Genomic DNA, 16186 nt, shown 5'->3' with positions numbered 1-16186 from the left:
CTCACAGGTAGTTATTAAATGCCTCTGAGGTGTTTGGTCTTGTTCCGAATCTCAGACTCAGGGATGTTACAGGATAGATTTGAGCACAGAATAGACCGAGTAATAATAGAGATGTGGGTGCTGCTGCTTTTCATGCCTCATTTCCCGTTTGGCCAAGGTAAGGAGAATTTTGAGGTGGTGTATAATTAGTAAAAGAGCAAAGAAATTTTTAAGTTTGTTTATTTATTTAGAGAGAGCCGGGGACAGACAGACAGACAGAATCCCAAGCAGGCTCTGTGCTGTCAGTGCAGAGCCCAATGTGGGGCTTGAACTCATGACCTGTGAGATCGTGACCTGAGTAGAAGAGTCAGACGCTTAACCAACTGAGCCACCGAGGCGCCCCAGCAAAAAAAATTTTTGGCAGCCTTACTTTTTTTATCCAAATTGAAGTATCCTGATATTTGAGGAGGAACTTGACCCAAATCTTGAAACATAGGTGTTAATTGATAATAAGGGGTCCTATGCATTAGGCCTTGAGCCAGTTTTCGATATTCCTACTAATTCACATGCACTCAGGTATAGATCTTAAAAACCTATTAGGGGGCACCTGGGTGGCTCAGTTGGTTAAGCTCAGTTCATGATCTCATGGTTTCTGAGTTCGAGCCCCGCATTGGGCTCTGTGCTGTGAGCTCGGATTCTGTTTCCCTCTCTCTCTGCCCCTCCCCTGCTAATGCTCTGTCCCCCTCTCTGTCAAAAATAAACATTAAAAAAAATTCAAAACAAAAAGTGGTTAATGAGCATATCAGTAGGCATGCAAATATATTGACTTGATATTTGTTATTTTGAAATGCACTGTGATGCAAAGAGTTGAGAAGAGCAGAGCAGTCTTATTTTGCACAAGTAACTGTAAAAATGAGGGACATAAATTGTTAGCCAATATATAAGATTTCCTTCTGCTGTTATACTCTGTGATTTCAGTACAGAATACTATACAATTTGGTAAACTTATTTCTTAACTCTTCCCTTCCCCTTTCTACTGATTCAAAAATGAAGCAATCTGTTTAATCTTTTTTGTACTACAGTGTTGCTGCATATGAACAACAGTCCAGTTTTTGTGTTTTTTTTCCCCTTTTTTCCTTTTGCCTATTAGAGTCTTTATTGTCAGGATCTTTGGTAAGTATACTGTCTAGAATTATTCAAATTGGTGCATAAACTTAAGTTATCCTTAATTTACTGTTTTATTTAATTTCAAGATAATAAGATGATTTTTAAGTTGATAAAGGTTTTTCTCCCTCAAGGCTTAATAATGGAAAAACAGAGCCCTCCTTTCCTATTCTTTTTACCAGCTTTTGCTACTAAGAGATAACCACTTTCAAATCTTTTAGCTATTTTTCTATTAATCTCTGTGTTTCTAAGTAACATAATTATTATGCTATTTCTTGATATTTCAGTTTTAAGTTTTACTGACCTGTTTTGGAATATGAAGACGAAGATCCATACCTTCTACCTCTTCCCTAAACACATACCTTCCTCCTTCTTCCTCCTAATACAGTGCAGTTACATCACACTTCTTGGCTAACATTCACTATTTATACTATTTTGATATGTAAATACTATTCACAAATGGGTTGTGTGGTATCTATAATTATATTTTCTTTTTTGGTCTAATTTCTGTTCTAAGTTTTTTGGTATTATAATTACCCTATTACTTCATTTGCTCAGTGTTCTTAGTAGCACACATAAACTTACACCCTAACTGTCCTCAAGGGGTGTAAATCTCTTCTCAGGAGATTCAAATATATAATCTCCCATCCCCCCCCCAAGACATTTCTCCTGGAACTCTCTGTTCTATGTTAATCTGGATTGGTTGGGCTTCACCTCTAAGTTCCTGAATCTTCTGTTTTTATCTTTTAGTTTATTCCCTTATTTTGGTGGTGTGCCTCTTCCAACAGTTTCCTTTGAAAGAATTCATGAACAATACATTGTTTTGATTCATTAGTGTGACTCAGCATGGCTCAGTTCTGTCCATACACTGAATTGAAACATTTTGTGAGTGTTGATGTCTAGGCTAGAAATCACTGTCCTGAATTTTATAACATTACACCTGTGCCTTCCGGCTTCCACTGAAGCTGTTGAGAAGTCATTTGTCATTTTGATTCTTGATACTTACGTGTGTCCTGTTTGTTTCTCTTCAGAAGCTGTTAGGCTCTTTATTCTTGGTATTCTGAAATTTCTTGATGATGTGTCAGAGAATGAATCTTTTTCAACCTTTGAGTTAATCACTGGTGAACTTTTTTAGTGGGGAAATTCAGGTCATTTAGTTTAGGGAAAATTTTATTTTATTTTATTTTAGTTTTTTGACTTTCTATAATTTATTTTTTATAATTTACATCCAAGTTAGTATATGGTGCAACGATGATTTCAGGAGTAGATTCCTTAATGCCCCTACCCATTTAGCCCATCCCCCCTCCCACAACCCCTCCAGCCACCCTATTTGTTATATTTAACAGTCTCTTATGTTTGTCCCCCTCCCTGTTTTTATATTATTTTTGCTTCCCTTCCCTTACATTCATCTGTTTTGTATCTTATTCATATGAGTGAAGTCATATGATATTTGTCTTTCTCTGACAAATTTTTCTAATTTTGCTTTGCATAATACCCTCTAGTTCCATCCACATATTTGCAAATGGCAAGAATTCATTCTTTTTGATTGCCAAGTAATATTCCATTGTATATATATACCACATCTTCTTTATCCATTCATCCATTGATGGACATTTGGGCTCTTTCCATACTTTGGCTATTGTTGATTATGCTGCTATAAACATTGGGGTGCATGTGCCCCTTCAAAACAGCATACCTGTATCCCTTTGATAAATCTCTAGTAGTACAACTGCTGGGTCATAGGGTAGTTCTATTTTTAATGTTTTGAGGAACCTCCATACTGTTTTCCAGAGTGGCTGCACCAGTTTGCATTCCCACGAACAGTGCAAAAGAGATTCTCTTTCTCCACATCCTTGCCAACATCTGTTATTGCCTGTGGTGTTAATGTTAGCCATTCTGACAGGGGGGAAGTGGTATCTCAATGTAGTTTTGATTTGTATTTCCCTGATGATGAGTGATGAGCATTTTTTCATGTGTCGGTTGGCCATCTGGATATCGTCTTTGGAGAAGTGTCTATTCATGTCTTTTGCCCATTTTTTCACTGGATTCTTTGTGTTTTGGGTGTTGAGTTTGATAAGTTCTTTATAGATTTTGGATATTAGCCCTTTATCTGATATGTCGTTTGCAAATACCTTCTCCCATTCCGTTGGTTGCCTTTTAGTTTTGCTGATTGTTTCCTTTGCTTTGCAGAAAATTTTTATTTTGGTGAGGTCCCAATAGTTCATTTTTGCTTTTGTTTCCCTTGCTTCTGGAGACGTGTTGAGTAAGAAGTTGCTGCGGCCGAGGTCAAAGAGGTTTTTGCCTGCTTTTTCCTCTAGGATTTTGATGGCTTCCTGTCTTACATTTAGGTCTTCCATCCATTTTGAGTTTATTTTGTGTATGGTGTAAGAAAGTGGTCCAGGTTCATTTTTGTTCATGTCACTGTCCAGTTTCCCCATCACCACTTGCTGAAGAGACTGTCTTTATTCCATTGGATATTCTTTCCTGTTTTGTCAAAGATTAGTTGGCCATACATTTGTGAGTCCATTTCTGGGTTCTCTATTGTGTTCCATTGATCTGAGTGTCTGTTTTTGTGCCATGGGAAAATTAAAAAAAATTTTTTGTTTATTTTTGAGAGAAAGAGAGAGAGGGACAGAGCACAAGTGGGGGAGGAGTAGAGAGAGGGACACACAGAATCTGAAACAGGCTCCAGGCTCTGAGCTGTCAGCACAGAGTCTGACGCAGGGCTCGAACTCACAAACCGCGAGATCATGACCTGAGCCAGATGCTCAACTGACTGAGCCACCCATGTGCCCCAGTGCCATGGGAAAATTTTAAATATTACTTCTTAGATACTGAGTTCCTTCCCTCTATTCTTTTTTTCTCTATTCTCTGTTTTTGGAACTCCTTTTATTAAGATACTGACATCTAGCCTGATCATTAAATTTTTTACTTCTCATTTTCTGGTTTTCATCTTTTTCTTGTACTTTCATGTTTTCTCAATATTCTTTTCTAGTTCTTCCATTGATTTTAAAGCTTTTTCTATCATTTTTAATATCTCAAAGATCTTTAAATTTTTTATTCTCCAAATATTTCCTTTTAAAGGTAGCATTATGCTCATGTGTCTGTAGGGCAGTGGCTCCACCCTGGTGTCCAGGTGACCTTGCACGTATCCTGGTAGGTCATGCAGGCAGAGTTTGTACCTCTGACCAGCCTACAACACAGGTGCAACAACCTGTGATCCTCTTACGAACATGGTGGTCTTGTGAAGAGTAGTCATAAGAACATTTTATTTGCCTTTCTTTCATGAGGAAGCCTCCCTGTCTTGCAGAAAGATGTCTTGAAGCAGTTTTCCCATCTGCCTCCTTGGTTTCTTTGAAACTTGAGACTTTCTGTCATGCTCCACTTAGGACATAGCTGCAGGCTAGACAGTCGCTTAGCTACAGCATGGCATTAGCTCTTCAGCAGTAGAGTGTCCGGTTAGTCCTCTTCCATCTGGTCCCTTTTTCTTTGGTGTCACCCTGCATAAGGGCCATGAGGAATTGGCACCTTTTGGCCACTGTTTTCTCACTGTAAGTAATAACCTGCCTGAATCTAAAAAGAGCTCATTGTTTTTCTTAACTGCCTAAATTTGCCAGGTCTTATTTGGCCATTGCCTTGGCCCTTGGTGGACGTAACATTTAAAAAATTGTTTTAATGTTCATTCATTTTTGGGAGAGAGAGACCGAGCACAAGTGGGCGAGGGGCATAAAGAGAGGGAGACACAGAATCTGAAGCAGGCTCCAGGCTCTGAGCTGTCAGCACAGAGCCCAGTGTGGGGCCTGAACCCATGAACTGTGACGTAATGACTTGAGCTGAAGTCAGATGATTAAACCAACTGAACCACCCAGGCGCCCCAGTGGATGTAACATTTTACCTGACGATGTTAATGTTAGTATTGGTTGTTTTCAAGTCGTCTTCTGTTTTTTGTCTTGTATTTTCTCCAAATTCATGTTTTTCTTGTTCTGTTCTCTGTCTGATGTTTTCTCTAATTTTCTTAAGTCTTTGGTAACGTTTGGCTACTCTTAAGACCCTAAAAAGCTGATTGGAAGTTCTCTTTATGGACGAGGCCCTTTAATGAGTGCAGTTCACTTTTTTGGTGGGTTGCCTAAGGATAATCCACAGTTTACTCTTAAGACTCTTTATTTAATCCCCCAATTTCGATAGGCTAGCCCTGTTCTTAACTGCTCGGTATGTCTTGAGTTTAGATTTCGTACTTCAGCTTTGCTCATATATTCTGTGAAGTTGGTGAATCATTGGTTGCCTTTTGTGAGAAGATCAACATTCATGTTTCATCCTGTGCTCTGTCTTTGGGTCTTTGTTACTGAGCTTTACTTGCGTTTGTATTTAGAATCAAGTTGCTCCTCAGTTTCATCTCTCGATAGGCTCTTAAGTTGCAACCTTCACCAGCAAGATCGGTGCCACTCATCTATTTGTGCTCCAGCTTCCCAGATTTTTTGACCCATCTCTGTCTTCTCTGCCACTGTCTATCTGAATATGCTAGTGCTTTTAATCTCTGTACTTGTCATTTTAGTGGACTTTCATAAAGGAGTAATGGCAAATGTGGTTTTTAGTAAATTTGTTTAAGCAGTTACTACTTGGTTTTTTTATCTAGTGTTTCTTTTGTCAATCTTAAGGTTTTTGTTTTTTTTTTTTCTAAATTCCGTGTTTAGATTAATGTAGAATCTGAATTGATTGTAAGTGGGAAGGCATGAGAAAGAGAATAGACAACGATGAAAGCTGATTAGCATCAGTGATAAGGACTGAGGCTGGTAAGGACACTATTGCCTAAAGGTGGCCATATTTTCTTTCACTCCAGTAGTTTTTTACTAGAACATGTGTGGGTGTTATTCAGTGTTCATGTTCTCAGACATGCAATGTGCTCTTCTGTTAAGTAATTTCACATCATTTCTTTTTCATTTCAAGAACATTTACTTGAAGTATTGTTGTGTTTGTCCTTTTGCCCTGCCTTGGTTTTCTGCATTTCCTATGATTTGCATTGAGTCTTGTATATCTTCAATATATGTCACTTTTTTGTGAATTGTTTTTAATCTTCATCTTGAGTTTAAAATCTCCCTTTTCACCTATTTCTTTAAGGCATTATCTGTTGTGTTTATGCAGTCCTGTGTTCTTTAGTTTTCATATCTTAAATTTTTTTTTAATTTCTAATTTTTCCCTGAATTCTGTTACCTCATATCTAATGTTTTTTTTTTACTATTTATTTCATTTTGAGAGAGAGAGAGAGAAAGCATGAGCAGGGGAGGGGCAGAGAGAGAGGGAGAGGGAATCCCAAGCCGACTCCACTCTTAGTGTAGACTGGATCCCACCATCATGAGATCATGACCTGAGCCAAAATCAAGAGTTGTTGCCTAACCAACTAAGCCACCCAGGCGCCTCACCTCATATCTAATTCTGATTCAGAGTTGTTCTTTTATGGCTTTTGTCATTTTTTAAATGACTGTCATTTTAAATACAAGTAATGGTTTTAATATGTTTTGTGTGTCTTTCTGGTGAACTTTTATTTCTATATGCGTGTTATTCTGCTTATTCTGTCTCTCTTTTAATTTATAACACTATTGCATAGGATATGACCTTGATGTTTTTGTTTCCCCTTTTTTTAATTAAAAATTTTTTTCTAATCATTTTCTTTATGTTTTTATTTTATTTTTGAAAGAGAGAAAGAGAGGAAGGGAGAGAGAGAGAGCATGAGCAGGGGAAGGGCAGAGAGAAAAGGAGACACAATCTGAAGCAGGCTCCAGGCTCTAAGCTATCAGCACATAGCCCAACATGGGGCCTGAACCCACAAACCGTGGTGGGATCATGACCTGAGCTGAAGTCAGATGCTTAACTGACTGAGCCACCCAGGTGCCCCTGTTTCCCATTCTTTTATGTGAAGCTCACTTTTCTGAACTTTAGAAAGAACCTGGTTCAGATTAGCTTTTCTACCTTCGTGGCCCTTTGACTTTTTCTTGTTCCCTAATGTTCACTTATGGTGGCTTGTTTTTTGACATTTCCTGGTTCTGTTTTCTTCCTCCACTTTTACCTGGACTTCTCTTTCCATCCTGTTGATATTCTCTATCCTGCTCATTTTGACTCCATAACCAGTTTATTTATTCTCCTTAGTGTGGAGTTCTGTCCTGGAAGGGAGCCCTGGCTGATCATTTTCAAGAGTTCTTGGGGATGAGACTTTTCCAGGTTCTTTAGACCTTCTTACATTTTGCCGTCACCTGCTATTATTAGAGGCAAAACCTCTTCCAATTTCAGTTGCTGTGTCAAATTGATTTGCCATGATTTCTACTAATTTTGAATTTCTCCTTTTATCAGGTCTATTAGATTCCCAACTGGCCTCCCTTCTCTTTCTCCCACGGAAATGCTGATATTATGTTTTTATGACTTGTTAGTGGTTTGTTCTCACCTGCTTCTATTTTGGGGTTGTGAGGATACCTATACTTAGTTGGTATATATCTATACCATGGTATATACCTATACCATATACCTATACCTTACCTGTACCATGTTGTCTGTGGTTTTTGGTTTTTCTTTCTTTTGGTGAGCCTGGTATTATGTAGGGACTTGAAGACAAATAGAAACTGTATTTCATACTAAGGAAAACTAATTTATATGTAAAATATCTTACTGAATTATTTGCAAAGTATTCATATTCTTAAAATTATTTGATTAATTTTGACAGGTCTGTTTTTTAAAATATAAAATGATACGAGAGTTTTTATTTTAATTAGTTAAACGTACAGTGTTATATTAGTTTCGGGAGTACAATGTAGTAAATAAACACTTTAAAAGAATGAATTAAGTTTGACAAGTCTTTTAAGATTTTGAAGTTATTCTAAAACTACCGCCTGTTTATCTTACTGGATTGAAGCAGTTGTTAACCTGAAAGTAAATCAGTGTTGCTCTTTAGTAGTAGAGGAATTTAGGTTTATTAGGTGTATTTTCATACTTGATAGTTATTGTCAGTTGAAAGATTTTTTTAAATCTGTTAAGGTTAAAAGTAATTTATATAAAAATAAAAAGACATGACATTATAGAGTTAAAGGACCAATATTTTGATGTTTTTTTTTTTTTTTTTTTTTTTTTTTTTAAATTTTTTTTTTTCAATGGTTTTTATTTATTTTTGGGACAGAGAGAGACAGAGCATGAACGGGGGAGGGGCAGAGAGAGAGGGAGACACAGAATTGGAATCAGGCTCCAGGCTCTGAGCCATCAGCCCAGAGCCTGACGCGGGGCTCGAACTCACGGACCGCGAGATCGTGACCTGGCTGAAGTCGGACGCTTAACCGACTGCGCCACCCAGGCGCCCCTTTGATGTTTTAAATTTGGGGGGAATAGAAGAATTCACTGTGTGACCTTTATTTTTTTTATTATTTTTTTTAAGTTTATTTCTTTTGAGAGTGAGAGAGTATGCACGTGCGAGTGGGGGAGGGGCAGAGAGAGGGGGACAGAGAATCTGAAGTGGGCTCTGTTGAGAGAGCAGAGAGCCCAATGCGGGGCTCAAACTCACAAAACTGTGAGATCATGACCTGAGCCAAAGCTGGGCACTTAACCAACTGAGCCATCCAGGTGCCCCAACTGTGTGACTTTTAAAAAGTAGTTTGTTGGGGCGCCTGGGTGGCTCAGTCAGTTGAGCATCCGACTGTGGCTCAGGTCATGGTCTCGCGTCCGTGAGTTCGAGCCCCACATCGGGCTCTGTGCTGACAGCTCAGAGCCTGGAGCCTGTTTCAGATTCGTGTCTCCTTCTCTCTCTGACCCTTCCCCATTCATGCTCTGTCTCTCTCTGTCTCAAAAATAAACGTTAAAAAAAATTAAAAAATAAAATAAAATAAATAAAAAGTAGTTTGTTCCTTTGAACAATTTATATTTTTTTCACTACTCTTCTGTTCTAGTGTATTTTCTTTGCTTGGAACACATTTTCTCAAAGTCCAAAAGAGAACTGCAAGTTTTGGCAACCAATTTTTTTCCCTCCAAATACATTTGATATAAAATTAAAAATTTTTTTTTAATGTTTATATATTTTTGAGACAGAGAGAGAGAGAGGGAGACTGAGCGTGAGTTGGGGAACGGCAGAGAGAGAGGGAGACACAGAATCCCAAGCAGTCTCCAGGCTCTGAGCTGTCAGAGCCCGACACAGGGCTCAAACTCAAAACCAGGGGATCATGACCAGAGCAGAAGTCGGATGCTTAACTGACTGAGCCACCCAGGCACCCCTGATATAAAATTTTTAATCAGATTCTATCCTTAAGTGTGATATTTAAAATCACTAAATTAATGGAAATTTGGTATTGTTGCCTATCATGTGTATCAGTCTATCACAACAGGATCACAAACAAACAACCTGTCTGCTGGAGATGAGATTCAGAAAGTATCTGTATACACTCTCATACAAAGTTTTTCTCTCTCTCCCCTAGTGGAAACGATATAGTTGATAGCTATGAAACAGTTTTGGTATTGAACACCTATGTGATAAATAGATTATGTATTGTGGGATTTTTTTGTGTTAGTAAACAAGGAAGAGGAGAATATAATATCAAGAACACCAAGATGCCAAATTAAAATGTGATTAGGAAATCCTTTGGCTTATCCATGCTTATTTCAACCTTTGTGGTTATTTCTAGGACATCGCAGTGTGTAAAAAGGAAAAAGTATGTGTTATGTTTATCTTATTTACAGCCAAACTTAAATGTTAAAATGCCACATTTTTTTTTCCTGTTCAAGTTGCATGTTTTATAGTTCTTTATTGCCATTAACATTAAAATATGTAAACAATGCTTTCACATTCTGAAGCTTGCAAACAGGTTTTTGCTGCACACGAGTTAATCAGACTGCTGCTGTAGTCACCGGAGAAGGAACTGAGACAGCCACTGTAAATACAGCATGGTTATGAGACTTGAGGACAAGCAAGTTATCCCTGTGTTTTTGTGTTTTTAAAAAATATAATCATACCATCAGCTATTCTCTTTTAAATCTACCCTAAGGTATCTTTTTTGACCTAGGACAAAAATCAGTCTTACATAACTTAGTGTTTTCTATGCTGAGTTAAGTGAAATCAATTCCACTTGTAGAACATGTTTGTATCAACATAGGACAACTGTAAGAACTCAGTATTTGTATTTCCCTTTCTATATTAATGTCAATTGATTTTTTAAAATGTTTATGTACTTTTGAGAGAGACAGAGTGTGAGCAGGGGAGGGGCAGAGAGAGAGGGAGACCCAGAATCCGAAGCAGGCTCCAGGCTCTGAGCTGTCAGCACAGAGCCCGACGTGGGGCTGGAACTCACGAACCTGAGCCGAAGTTGGCCGCTTAACCAACTGAGCCACCCAGGCGCCCCTTAATTGATTTTTTGTTAAAAGCCTGCCAGCCATTAGTGAAGGATAGGAATTTCATTGATAGTTATTTTTTTAATACCCCAAATGAGCCTTTATTCAGTGCATTGATTTGGAATTCAGGAACCTTTAAATTGTAGCTCTTCCTCAAAGTATTTAAACACTGTGAGTTTTCTCTCTTAAGCGCATTTTCTTGTGAATTAGTTTGAAATTATGTGCCTTTAGAGGCTAGATGTTAATGGAAAATAGCGTTTTGGTTGGTAGAAAAGTGAAGTCTATATTTGGAGCTTATGGAACCATGACACGGAGAGGAGGCAGAGTGATGCAGGTACCCATATTAGCTTGGTTGGCGTGTCTGCCTTGAACCAGTCCTACCTGACCTACGTTTTTAGTCAGTCTCTTTTGCTTCTTTTCTCCCCATTTGCCCTTCCAACTCACTATTAATTATTTCCTTTGCTCTTCTGCCATTTCCCTATCCTGCACTTTCTTCCTTAATCGTTATTTGACACAAAAGCTTTTTTATTCTTTGTTGTATTCTCAACAAATATGCTTTAAAAAAAAGAAAAATACATGTCAAAAAACATTGCTTAAAAACATGTTTTTCATTTTTAAAGTAGATAATGGAGAATTTTATAATCCTAGAAAGCTGGAGAAACAATTTTCAGGTGGATGGAATAGTAAAGATCTAGTTCAAAACACTAACAATTAGAATGTTTATTACATAGGATTGTCAAGATTTATTTTTTGATTACTGTCTTTTTCTGTTACAAGAAAAGATTAAAGTTTTTGGTCATGCCGCTTCCTTCCCCCATTTCCCACAAATATTTCAATGCATATGTGACTCAATACTAATTCTCTTCCTCCTATCTTTCTCTTACAACTTCACTTTATATTATCAAAAGTACATGAACACTAGGCAATTTTGAGTTCAAAGGATTTTTTAAAATTTTGTTTCCTAATTTCTCATTTTCAGTTTTATTGCATTTGTAGATTTATTGCAAATAACTTACATAGAAGAGGAAAGTATAGAGAGAAATGCTATAGATGTAATCTAGATGTAGCCTGTTAGCTGTTTCGCTTTGTTCTCCAATATTTAAAATCACCCGTTGATCAAATTAGCAGTAAACAGACACATACACTATATGAACTACACAGTGTTGCCAAGAATATAGGGGTATAAAAGGATGAAAGGCACCCAATCTGGGGGAAAAGCATTTGCACAAATATGAAAGACATGGTTTTGATATCCTTAAGATATCAAGATCTAATACATATAATCAAGAAATCACAAAGTGTTAGTATCCTAGAATTATGGGTTAGCTCTCTATGGTTGCTGATTCTTCAAGGTCAGAAGGGAAAGGTGGGTGTGTCAGAGCCTGGAGTTGTGTGGGGGAGCATATATAACAGGGGGAAACAGCTCGCAGTGAAAGAATTTTGAGCTATGTGTATGTGGTCCTTGAAGACCGTTAGTGCAAGGACAAATAGCATCACACTCAGGAGTTTTTGTGTAAGAATCGCATTACAATATGATAATTGATGTTTCTTTTATTTTTTAATGTACTGATTTTGAGAGAGAACATGTGTGCAAGTGGGGGAGGGGTAGAGAGAAAGAGAGAGAGAGAGAGGGAGAGAGATCCCAAGCAGGCTCCTGCACTGCACTGTCAGCAAGCACTGTCAGTGTGGAGCCCATCGAGGGGCTCAAACCCATTTGGAGATCATGACCTAAGCCGAAATCAAGAGTCAGATGTTCAACTGATTGAGCCACCCAGGTGTCCCCCGATAATGGATGTTTCTAATGAATCTGAGCCTGCAAGACTTAGAGTTCATGTGCAAATAAGGTTTGTTTTAAAAGTGTATAAAAAAAAATGTTTTGGTGTAAGAACACTAGATACGCACTTCTTTTCTTGATTTACTGGATAAGTGAGGCATCATCTTCAGGCAACTATTTGAAAACACCCTAGTGTGTCCATGTATATTTAGCTTTGAGTCCTACCTGTATTCAGACTCTTTAAGATTGCTGGAAAATACATAATTTCTATTCACTGAAACAATAGAATAAAGCAAATGTACTTGTGTACTTTGTGGTAGATGGCTAGTTACTGTCATTGGAAGCATAAGATATGTATATCACAAGAAGCTGAAATTAGCCCCAGAACTCGTAGGCTGTGTTTGACACTTTAAAGATATAAACTCAATGAGGAACATAATTAGAGATAATGGGCTTTTATGCTTGACAGGGGTAGGTGGCACATTTACTTAACATACATTGCCTAATATTACTCTCTTGACAGGTCTCCAAATATCATTTTTTTCCCCATGGCAACATGTGCCCCTATATGTCTGGTACTTAATATGAACAAGATTGTTTTTCACGGTTGATTGCAGTTAAATGATGAGACTCCTGTGCTGTGGTCAAAGTGACATACATATACTTTGTATGTAACAAGTATGAGCATTATAACTTATCTGAAACAGTTCAATTATACTAAAATAAAAAATAAAATCAGACTTATTAGCTGTGAGTTCGCCGTCTCTGGCTTCCTCACAATTCAGGGCAGTGTTGCAATGAACACTTTCTCTGAGTGCCTTGTTTTAAATTTTTGTGTGTTTGTAGCATCCTGAAAGGACAGCTTCCAAACTATATTTTCACATCTAGTCTCTGTAAACTTTTAAATTTAACTAGCAAAGTGATGAATAATCTTTGTTGCAGAATGTTTAATAAACAAAGCCCAAGTAAAAGAATAGTAGGAACACAATAAACTGAAAATGTTCTTTTAATGTTTTAAATCTGTGTTATTTCTTTCTTTCTTTCTTTTAAAGATGGGGGTGGGGAAGAAAAGAGAACTTCAGATTTTATATTTAATTGAACTAACAGCATGTGCTGACAAGTATAAATAACAGCCGTTGGAAGTGACTAAATAAATTGGTTTTCACCAGCAATGATTCATCTTCTGTCTTTCATTGCCATCAGGCTAAGAGACAGCTTCTTTTTGTCAGCTTATAGGAAAAATAGTTGATAGTATAACAATTCTGTTTCTATTCCTGCAATAGAAGCTCATCATTTGCTATACCAGTTGCATTTTAAAATATTTAAATACAATAATCAAGTTTACATTTGGTCGTTTCCCTAAAACTTTGCGAAGCTATAATTATATTGCTCAGTCTTCGTGGTGTTTTACAATATTCTAGTAGGTTCATTTCCCTTTTGAGTTTTTCCTTGACTCATGGGTTATTGAGAAACGTGTTACTTAGTTTGCTAACATTAGGGGATTTTCTAAAGATATTACTATTATTGATTTTTAGCTTAATTGGATTGTGCTCATAGGACATATTTTGGATGACTTGAATCCTTTGACATTTATTGAGATTTGTGTTATGGCCCAATATATGGTCTATGTTGGTAAGTATTCCTTGCACAGTTAACATGCATATTCTGCTGTTGTATGGTGGGATGTTATATAAATGTCAATTAGGTCAAGTTGGTTAATAGTGTTCAAACCTTCTGTACTCTTACTGATTTTTCATCTGTGTGTTTTTTACTTACTGAGGGAGAGCACATTAGTTTTGTATTGCCGCATAACAGATTACAACAAATTGGGCTTAAGGCAGCACACATTTATTACCTCACAGTTTCCACGAGTCAAGATTCTGGGGATAACTCAGCTGGATTCTTTGCTGAGGGCCTCAGGAGACTGCAGTCGAAGTGTCGGCTGCAGCTGTGGTGTCATCTGAGGCCTGGGGGCCGGTTCCAAGCTCATGTAGTTGTTGACAAAATTCACTTCCTTGTAGCTGTAGAACTTGCGGCCGCCGTTTTTTTTGTTTGTTTGTTTGTTTGTTTTGTTTTTTTGTTTTTTTCAAGTCCAGTAGGGTAGAGTCCCCTGGCTTCCATGTCTTACCTCTAGACTTTACTTTAAAGCTCCCACATGATTAGGTCAGTCCCACCCAGGATAATCTCTCTTCTAATTAACTCAAGGTTAATTGATAAGTGACCTTAATTACATCTTTAAAATCTCATCATTGGTGTCATATAGTATAACGTAATCAAGGGAGTGAAATTCCATTATGTTTACACGTCTCTGCCAGGAATTATACAAGGCGTCTGTAGCAGGGGGTGGGAATCTTGGGGATGGATTTGGACTTGTCTACCACAGAGGGGCATTAAAATCTCTAACAGTAGCTGTGGATTTGTCTATTTCTCCTCGTAATTCTATAGTTTCTGCTGCAGGTAATTTGAAGCTCCGTGGTTAGGTAGATAAATGTTTAGGATCATTATGCCCTCTTTAAAAATGTATCTCTTTATGAAATAACATTATTGTCCCTGGTAATGCTTTTTGCTCTGAAATCTGTTTTAACTGTTAGTAATTTAACCACTTCTGCTTTCTTTTGAGTAGTGTTAGTATAGTACATCTTTTCCAACCTTTTAGTCTATTAGTGTCTTTATACTCAAATTTTGTTTCTTATGGGTAGCATATGGTTGGGTCTTCCTTTTTCCAATATGACAGTCTCTACTTTTTAATAGGATTATTCTGGCCATTTGCACTTTTTAAAATGTGTTTACGGTTTATTTTTTAAGCATAGTGTTTGTACGTAGCATATCATTTGTAACACTCTCTCACCTTTTAGGTATCTTCCACAATATTTCTGTCATTTATTTTGATAGCTTTGTTGATATGTCATTCAGTTACCATAAAGCTCGCCCTTTTAAAGAACACAGTTCTGAGGTTTTTAGAATTGTACACCCATCAACACTATCTTAGTTCCAGAACATTTTTGTCACTTCAGAGAGAAGCTTGATACCCATTAGCGGCACCCACCATGCCCGCGTTTCCTTGGCCTCTGACAACCAACCACTGATATAGTTTCTGTCTAGGGACTTGCCTATTCTAGACATTTCCTATAAGTGGAATTATACAATAGGTGACTTTTTGTAGCTGGGTTCTTTGTTTTGAAGTTTCATCCGATGTGTAGCATATGTCAGTATTTCACTCCTTTTTGTGGCCAAATAATTTTTCTGTTGTGTGGATACATCACATTTTGTTTATCTGTTCTTCGGCTGGTTGACTGTTCAGTTGTTTCTGCTTCTGGCTATTGTAAATAATGCTGCTATAAATATTTATGTACAGTTTTTTGTGTAGATGTATGTTTTCACTTCTCTTGGATACTTAGGAGTGGAATGACTAGGTCATGATGGGAACTTTATGTTTAATTTTTTAAGGAACTTGCAGACTTCTTCCCAAATGAATGCACCATTTGGCATTCCTATCAGCAATGTATGAAGGTTCCAGTGTCCTTGACAACACGTGTTATTGTCTGCCTTCTTTCTTTTACTATTTTAAAGATGTTGCTTCACTGTGTTCTTGTTTTCCACTGAGCTATCTCCTGTCTTCATTGTTCCTCTGTTCATTCTTTCTCTGCTTTTAGGGATTTCTTTATTACTAGATTTTTATTTACTCTATTACTAGCTCCAGTGTGGCTTAATGTAGTTTTCTTCATGTCTTTTGTGCATGGAGTTCATGGTATTCTTAGATTTGTGAGTTTTTAATTTTTATCAAATGTAGAAAATTTTAAGCCATCATTTATTCAAATATTTATTACCCTTTTATCCCTTTGGGGTTTCCAGTTACACGTAATAGCATACTTCAAGTTTTTACCCTAGCTCGTTGAACCTCTGTTCATTTTTCTTAGT

This window comes from Panthera onca, chromosome D4, assembly GCF_046562875.1.
Source record: "Panthera onca isolate mPanOnc1 chromosome D4, mPanOnc1 haplotype 2, whole genome shotgun sequence".
NCBI lineage: Eukaryota > Metazoa > Chordata > Mammalia > Carnivora > Felidae > Panthera > Panthera onca.
Note: the sequence above shows the minus strand (reverse complement) of the source record.